Source organism: Panthera uncia, chromosome E1, assembly GCF_023721935.1.
Source record: "Panthera uncia isolate 11264 chromosome E1, Puncia_PCG_1.0, whole genome shotgun sequence".
In the NCBI taxonomy this organism is placed as follows: Eukaryota; Metazoa; Chordata; class Mammalia; order Carnivora; family Felidae; genus Panthera; species Panthera uncia.
Genome location: NC_064814.1, coordinates 58,515,656 through 58,524,209, shown reverse-complemented (window position 1 = coordinate 58,524,209; position 8,554 = coordinate 58,515,656). Strand labels below are relative to the sequence as shown.

Sequence of the window (8,554 nt, the reverse complement as noted above, 5' to 3'; positions counted from 1 at the left end):
TTGCTGTGTTGTTCAAAGTTAATTTCCAAGTTTAAGCACGCCTGACCGAAAAGGCCAGGGCGCACGTTCTAGTGCCTTTGGGAATGCAATCTGCCGCCACGAGTCACATTGGTTTCTAATGGGATGAAGCCATGGGTACCCTTGGCTACCATTTTCTCGCCAAAGGAGTCCATACGGCCCCCAAAGCGTTGCATGCACATCAAGTATTACGTCGAATCAATCGGCTTTGCTCAGAAATCCTCTTGAACCACACCCTCCTCCTTGAGATGAGACAAAGTAGAGCCCAGCAAACGGTGTGCGGTCCCAAAGACCGAAGAAGATGAACCGAAGAGAATCTTAAGGAAGATGGCGTTCCGTTTCTCCTCCACACTGTCAGCTGACCAACCCGTTTATTAAGGTGTAACTGCAGGAGCCGGTCCCAACAGGCTTTGCATCCTCATCACACCTATAAAAATGTCACCCGCTTCCCTTCTCTGCGCAGCACAGGCAAATGCTGGCTTCCTAGCTCCCCTTTCTGAGCTGGCGTTGTTGGTTGTAAACTGCGACGGGGACAAAATGCCCCGCAGGACCGCGGAGCTGGCCGCCGGCGGGGACCCGCCAGGGACTCTTGCCCTTGGCGCCTCACGAACACTCTCGACCGTATTCGGCTCTTTCCGGCCTCTCGAGGCGCTTCGGGTGGCCTCGGCTTCCGCCGCTCTCACGTTCGGCAGTTTCCGCGTTCCGCGCGCAGCCGTTGTCCGGGCAACGCGCTGCGGCTCGGCGGAGGTGAGTGGGGTCGAAGGGCGAGGGCTGCGAGCCGCCGGGTAGGGGCTCCGTGGCGGTCTGGGGCGGGGGAGCGGAGCGATGACGAGCCGGGCCAGACCCTGGTCCCGCGGACCCCCGGGCCATTTTCCTCCGGAAACCGGGCCTCGGCCGAGCGGGTCGGGTCGGGGTCGGCGGGAGCTGGGCGCGGCGTCCGAGGTCAGCACGCGATGATGGCCACAGCGGGCGCAGTCCGGGCTCCACCGAGGGCCGCGGGGCTCGGGAGGGGAGGCGGTCGACGCCGGCAGGGCTCCCGGGACCCCCGCGGTACGGGGTGGGGGTTAAAAAACCGCCCCTATGCGCGGCCGGTCGGCCCTCGCGTGCAAGGCCTGCGGCTGTGACCCTGAACCGTCTGCGGTGAGGGGGCGCCGGCTGGGTGGCCGCGAATGCCCGCGCCCCTGCATTCTGCCGCCGCCCCCCAGAGCCTTCCCCCCGTCCCCCCTCGCTGCTCAGTCCGCCTGCGCACCCCGAACCCTCAGCTGAGCCGGGCGCCCCGAGGCGGTGGTCCGCGGCAGGGACTGGCGTCGGACAGGAGCAAATCGCTTAGAACTAACGGAATTTACTTCTTTTCCTCAAAGTTTGTACATTTGCCGCTTTTTTGTTGTTCTAGAGGCCCTGAGTTTAAGCAAAGGAAGTGCGCTTGTTTGCGAACTGATGCCACTGATCGGTGTCGTTAGGTAAGGATAATGTTGTTAGTCACCTCTTCTTGTGTTTACTCTGGTAGCTTTTGTTTATGATTATGCAGATAATACTTCTTCGTGGTGGAAAAACGTTGAAACGCAGGTACAAGGAATGGTGAGCAATCCATCACACTGGGTAAAAACGGACTCACCCACCTTGGCCGCTGTTTGCAATAAACCAGCAAGAGCATCTTCCCTTGCTAATCAATATCTTCATCGTATTCGCCTGGAGGGGGTGCTGTTCTCAGGGCTGGGGGTGCAGCCAGGGACTCCCACCTGCAGCAGGTAGAGAAGTCAGTCAAGCACACATTTGCAATGAAGTCTGAAGGACTTTGCAATGAAGGACCAGCCTGTGTGGGGACGCTGGAGAGAAGCCTAGAACAACCTGGTAGTGAAGTCAGAGAGGGCTGGGGCTTCTGAATATCCAAAGGTGGAGTGTGGGGGAGGGAGTCTCCCAGGAAGTCCCAGGCAGGAAAAAGTAGTTTAAAGACCTGAGAGTGGGCCGCCTGGGTGGCTTAAGCCGACTTGGGCTCGGGTCATGATCTCACGGTTCCTGGGTTCCAGCCCCGCATCGGGCTCTGTGCTGACAGCTCAGAGCCTGGGGCCTGCTTGGGATTCTGTGTCTCCCTCTCTGTCTGCCCCTACCCCGCTCATGCTGTCTCTCTCTCTGGGTCAAAAATAAACAAAACGTTAAAAAAATAAAACCTGTGAGCACCCATGCTTATTCCACAGCGATGTTTGAGACAAAAAATACAGGGGAAACCAGGTTTTACCTCAAGTGCTGTGGTAACTCTTCCTTCAGTCTAACAAAATTAACATGACTTATTTTTCAGAGCAATATTTTCACCAAGTAAACTTGTTAAACACGAGTACAAATTTGTCGTAGCCCCAAACTTCCACCCTTGGTTGGCTGCGACACATGAAAACTCAAAAGCTTTCCTTTGCTTTAACGCAAACGTTTCCTTTCGTTTAAACGCCCAGATTTTTATGCGGTTTTTTTCCGTTGTACTGACTTCATTTGAAAGTGCATAAGGACAGTTGGAGCCCCGTCCAGAGTGGATGTCCCCTTTGTGATGGGGGGGAGAGGTCTCTGGATCCTGCCCCTTCCCCTGACTCCGGCCCCCCACGCCTCCCACCCCTGCCTCCCTTCTCCACCAGCAGCCCCCACCATGTGTTCCTTACTCCATGGCAGTGAGAACACCACCTCAGAAAGTGTGCGTGTGTTTCGGACTCAGTATATACTCAGAAGAAAAAGGGGAACGTTTGATATGTGACTGTTCATTTGTACCTTCGTGCATTTAGCTTCTTCCTGAAATGGGTTTCCTTCTCCAAATCCAAGCTTGAGACTTCGAGGCTTCCTCTGATAGAATTATTGTTGCTGCTAAAGCAAATGACGTAGTCCATTCTCCACTCCGATGATAGAACGTCGCAGCATTCATTTTTTTTTTAACACCATTTTTTTTGTTGTGGCTAAATATACGTAATATAAAATCTATCATTTTAATTATTTGCGTGTATACAACCGGTGACATTAAGCACATTGCCGTGTGGTGTAACCATCCCCACCAACCCTCTTCAGTATTCTTCATCTTCCCAAACAGGAATCCTCTCTCCATTAAACATTAGCTCCCCATCCCCCAGCGCTACAGGCCCCGGTACCCACCCTTTCACTTTCTGTCTCTTTGTGACTATGCTAGGTCCCTCCCAGAGGTAGAAACACACCGCATTCGATCTTCTGTGATTGGCTTATTTCGCTGAGCGGAACGTAACGTCTCCTATGTTCATCGATATCGTGACATGTCAGAATCTCAAGGCTGGTTCATTCTGTGTTCTGTATGTGCACCATATTGTGTTTCTCCATTCATCTGCCAAGAGACAGTGGTTGTTCCGTCTTTCTGACTACTGTGAATAGTGCTGCTGTGAACGTGCGTGTACAAGGATGTACCCGACCCCCTGCTTTCAGTCTTCCGGGTGTACACCCAGAGGTGGAGCCGCTGAACCACATGGTCCTTCTGTGTTTGAGTTTTCAGGAACCACCATACCGTCTTCCACAGCGTCTGCACCAGTTCGCACCCCCACCGGCAGTGCCAAGAGTTATTTTCTATCTTTCTGGTTAACAGCCATTTTTTTTAAAATACAATTTATTGCTGCGTTAGCTGACATACAGTGTATACGGGGCGCTCTTGGTTTTGGGGGTAGATTCCCATGATTCATCGCTTACGTACAACACTCAGCGCTCATCCCAACAAGTGCCCTCCTCGCTGCCTATCACCCATGTTCCCCTTCCCCCCGCTCCCCCATCAACACTCAGCTTGTTCTCTGTATTTAAGAGTCTCTTATGGTTCGTCTCCCTCTCTGTTTGAAACTGTTTTTTCCCCTTCCCTTCCCCCATGATCTTAAGTTTCTCAAGTTCCACATATGAGGGAGAGCCTGTGATATCTTTGACTTATTTCACTCAGCTTAATACCCTCCATTCCATCCACGTTGTTGCAAATGGCAGCATTTCATTCTTTCTCATTGCCAAGCAGTACGTCTTCTATGTAAACCACATCTTCTTTATCTGATAACGGCCATTCTAACGGGCATGACGTTGAATACTTTTAAATGATAGCACACGAACCTGCAAATATTGTCTTATCTGCCAGTTAGCTGCCCCAAACTGACTCGAGGGTGTGAGAAGTGGGCAGCGGGACTGGCCAGTCACGCATCGTCACACCCTGCTGCGCAGGGCAGTACGCAAATCTTTTCCGGGAAAGAAAGACGTTAAGTCCGGAGAAGGAATCAAGTTCACCGTCCCTGCTGTTGCCGTGGCTTCGTTTTCTCGATTCTCTAACAAAGGAACCCTCTTGCTTTCTACTACCTGAGAGTCTGATGTTGAAGACAGCCATGGTCTTCAGGCTTTATAGCAAATCAACTACTAGGTTTTTCTATATATTTCTGTGAAGCAGTTTCACTTCTATTTGGCTGGGGATTTTTGCTCAAAGGGCAGCTATGGAAATGCAAATTGTCCTCCTTATGATTGGAATAAAGATGTCGTCTAGCCTGCTGGGCTTTACTTTATTGTTTTGATGGCAGTGTTTTATTCTTTCCGTCGTGCCTGGATCATTCCGGGTCCAATTTCTTGCTTATTGTACGCTTTCCCCCTGTTAGAGTTCTCTTCCACATAAAGTTGCCTGCATGGTCTTAAGGGGCCTTTGTCAGTTGCATCATGTTCCGATGTTGGCTTCATGATGCTTGTCCTTCCCGGTTCCTTGTATGGTCACTGTCTTTGTTTTGTTCAAAACCAACAGGACTTGGCCATCTTTCCCACGCAGGTTTGAGCCCTGACTTGGTCTGAGTGTCATCATGGCCCTCTATTTTGACCACCGAGTGGAAGCCCCGGACTCCGTTGGGTCTCCTTCCCACATCCACTGGCACCCTGTGCATCCGTTCCTGGCAGTTGCCTCCGTCAGCCCGACCTCAGGAGGCAGCGTGGATGTATACCTGGAACAAGTGAGTAGTAAGAAGCCACAATGCTGACTCCCCGAGCTCTGGCTGTTGTCTCCTCTTCGTTCTCACGTATATGTGTGCACACGGGTGTGGGGGAGTGTGTGGAATGTGGGGTGTGTGTGTGTGTATCACGTTTTCCTGGGGTTCAAACTCCCAATATTATAAAAGCCCTTCAGTGTGGACAGTTCTCTCAGCCCCGGCACTTAGGTTGGGGACGTGGTTAGGAGTGTCTAGCAGATTCCACAGTCAGCCTGTGGCCTCTGACCAGAGCCAAACCCTCTGTGCATCTGTGCGTCCCGGTCCAGTCTCCTGTTGGCCACGTTGGCCATCGGAAACTCTGCTGGTGTCCTGTGGCCGCCATAACGAATCCCCGTGAGCTGAGTGGCTTAAAACAAATCTGTCCTCTCAGAGTCCGGAGGCCACAGTCTGAAATGAGGGCTCCTCAGGGCCACGCTGTTCCCGAAGACTCTGGGAGAGGAGGACCGTGCCAGCCCTCATCCTGGCTTCCGGCGGCCGCCTCTGCTTGTACCCACATCGCTCCACTGCCATCATGTGTGTCTGTGTCTCTTTCCCCTACTTGTAAGGACACCAGCCATTGGCTTCGGGCCCATTCTAATGACCTTTTCTTAACCTGATCATGTGCAGAGACTCTATTTCCGAATAAGGTCGTGGCACAGGTACCGGGTCAGGACTTCAGCACATCTCTTTCTGGGATGGCTCTTCGAGAGCTTTGTAGAAGCCCCTCCCACCCCCTGCTCCCCACCGCTCTCCGTGCACGACACCCCTCACGTGTCACAAAGACCATCACGTTTCCCTTCCCGCTACAACCCTCTGAAGTCCCACCGCACCTTCACTGGAGCGGCGAAGGTCATCAGTGATGTCTGCGTGCTTCTGGGTCCTATCTGAGGTCCCCCGCTCCTGGAAAACAGCCTGGAGGTGAGAGGGGCTGCAAATAACTTTGGCATTGCAGACCCTGGAAAGGCTCCTGGGGTCACCCAAGAGCCTGCACTCAGGGGTGCCTGGGTGGCTCAGTCGCTTGAGCGTCCGACTTCAGCTCAGGTCATGATCTCGCCGTCCATGAGTTCAAGCCCCGTGTCAGGGTTGGTGACACTCCCCCGCTTGCACTCTGTCTCTGTCTCTCTCAGAATAATAAATAGACATTAAAAAACTTAAAAAAAAAAAAAAAAAAAGAGCCCGCACTTATAGAACCTTGGGGTCAACGGACTTGACCTCCGGGCCTAGTGCTTATTTTTGTAAATAAAGTTTTATTGGAACCCATTGAAATGCTAGCTAGCAACCAAGCCGTTGTGAGTATGAGGTATGAGATCATACGCCTTGATAACCTGGTCAGCGTGGTCAGTTGAGTCTTAATTCTATGCCTTCATAGCCAAGGGTAAGATTGGTGTTTCTATGAAAATTAAGTAGAACATTTCCTTTATAAACAGCTCCTTATATCCTCTAGCTGATACCGATTTCATTGATCAGCCAGAAGTTCCAGAGTAGCTGTCTCCCTTCACCACGTGGGATTTACCTCTTGTCCGTTGTAGGGTGAGCATGCGCCCGATACGCATATCGAGAGGTCGTTCCGGGTCACTTCCTTGTGCTGGCATCCGACGCGAATGATCCTGGCTGTTGGCTGGGAGACCGGAGAAGTGACAGTGTTTAATAAGCAGGACAAGGAGCAGCATGCGGTCCCCCCGACCCACACCAGCGACATCACCGTCCTCAAGTGGAGCCCCAACGGGAACTGCCTCGTGTCGGGGGACAGGGTAAGCAGACGTGGTTGTCACTGATTTCGGATCGCTGCATCCCCGTCGGTGCTGTTAGAGTGCAAGTGGGGAAGAGTGTTAAAGGTCAGAATTTGAGACATAGTGGTTGCTGAATTCACTTGACCTTGTTGGATGTCATGGCAGAATCTGTTTTATACTGAAAGTAAGGTTTGAAAATTTCGTCCTACCGTCATACTCTGGCAGAAGTGTGTCTGTAATTTTTTAAGTGAACTTTTCTAGGAAACTTATGTTCATCAAGGTGAGGTGACTGTTACAGGTACTGTCACTTTTATGCTCCCCCCACCTCCCACCCCCGAATCAGCAGGTTCCCTGAGCACACTCCTTCGTTGCCTGGGAGACCCTGGTCCTAATTGTCTAGCTCAGGGCTTCCTCATGGAGCTCACTTTGCCCCCGGGGGACACTTGGCAGAATGTTTTTGCTGTCAGAGTGGCTGGAGGGGGCCGTCTACTGGCATCTAGTGGGTGAAGACCCGAGAAACTTCCCACAACACAGAGTTATCAGCCGAAAATGCTAAGTAAGTGTTCCCAGGCTGAGAACCAGCATCTATACCTAATTCGATTCACAGACGTGTGGCAGAAATTTTACACTGTGGTCATTCATTTCCCTGGGGCAAGGTAATACGTTCACGTGTGTCAAAGTCCACAGACTATGAAAAGGTCTCTACCGTGACAAGACTCTGCAACCCCATGCACTCCGCTCCCCTCCACCCCGCCCTCCAGCGCCCACAGCTTCCCGAAGCTTCTCCCGTTTCTTCCGATTCACAGCAGCACATACCGACGCATTCTGTCCCGTTGCCACTTCTGAAAAATTTCAAGCTATTAAAGGAGTTGAAAGACTAGCCCGAGGAGCACCGTGTACCCTTCACGTAAATTCTCTAGTTGTTCCATTTTGACACGTCTGCTTTCTCTCTCTATCTTTTCCCCTGAATACTTGAGAATTTGTCGCAGAGATCACACTTCACCCCAGGTCCTCTGGCGTTGATGTCTTGAGAACAAGGACTTGTACACAGCTGCCATGTGTGTGGCACTCGCGCTGAGGAAGGCGCGCGCTGAGGCGGCGCCCTCTCGGGCTGTCCCGTCCTGTCCCGTCCACGGCGGGTGTTGTCCTAACCCAGAATGTGGCCAAGGACCACGCGCTGCGTTTGGCTGTCCCTTCTCTTTGGTTTCCCTGAATCACGAACGGTTCCCTGGTCTCCTCTTTCCTTTCTTCTCTTGTTTTTGGTCTTTGGTGACATCACCAAACGGAGGAGTCCAGACAGGTTATTTTGTAGACTGTCCCTCAGTATAGACTTGTGCTTGGCGGGGGGTGGCAGTTAGGTGACAGGTAGCAATGTGGGGAGCCTTGCAGGTTCCCTGAGCCAGTGCCAGCAGGGGTGGGGAACAGGGTTCCCCAACACTGAACACTAAGTAGTCCTCGTGCACGGGGTGCCCAGAATTCAACTCCGTTCTGACACCGTGCACCTAGAGACAGCGCCAGGTCCCACGGGTCACGGCCTCCATCCCGCACCCCCACCCCCACCCGTGCTCCCGCCACAGGCCACAGAGTGGAGGGTCCTCCTCGGGCTCTTGCAGCCGGTTAGAGCCGCTCCCAGAGGCCAGGGAACCACGTACTCGCGCTTAGCGGTGTGTGGAAGGATGCGATAAAGGACACGAGGCAGCAGCCAGATGAAGAGACGCACGGGGCACGTCCGGGGAGGGCGCAGAGCTCCCGAGTCCTCGAGTGCTCGCGTCCTCACCGGGTGCCACTCCCCCCACCCCTCCCTGCCCGGAGGCCTGCGATCGCAGTCCTGGGCGG

At 53.0% G+C, this 8,554-nt stretch overlaps 1 long non-coding RNA gene across 3 annotated transcripts; it reads left to right on the top strand.

Moving 5' to 3' along the window:
- Nucleotides 1-680: 680 nt before the first annotated feature.
- LOC125927146 (uncharacterized) lies at nt 681-4,828 on the top strand. Of its 3 annotated transcripts, none has more exons than XR_007459251.1 (3): nt 681-765; nt 1,412-1,478; nt 4,796-4,828. It is a non-coding gene; the product is annotated as an uncharacterized LOC125927146 (long non-coding RNA). The 3 variants fall into 3 exon arrangements; XR_007459249.1 differs by lacking the exon at nt 681-765 and adding an exon at nt 795-960; XR_007459250.1 differs by lacking the exon at nt 681-765 and adding an exon at nt 795-960 and having other exon boundaries at nt 4,772-4,804.
- Nucleotides 4,829-8,554: the final 3,726 nt, after the last annotated feature.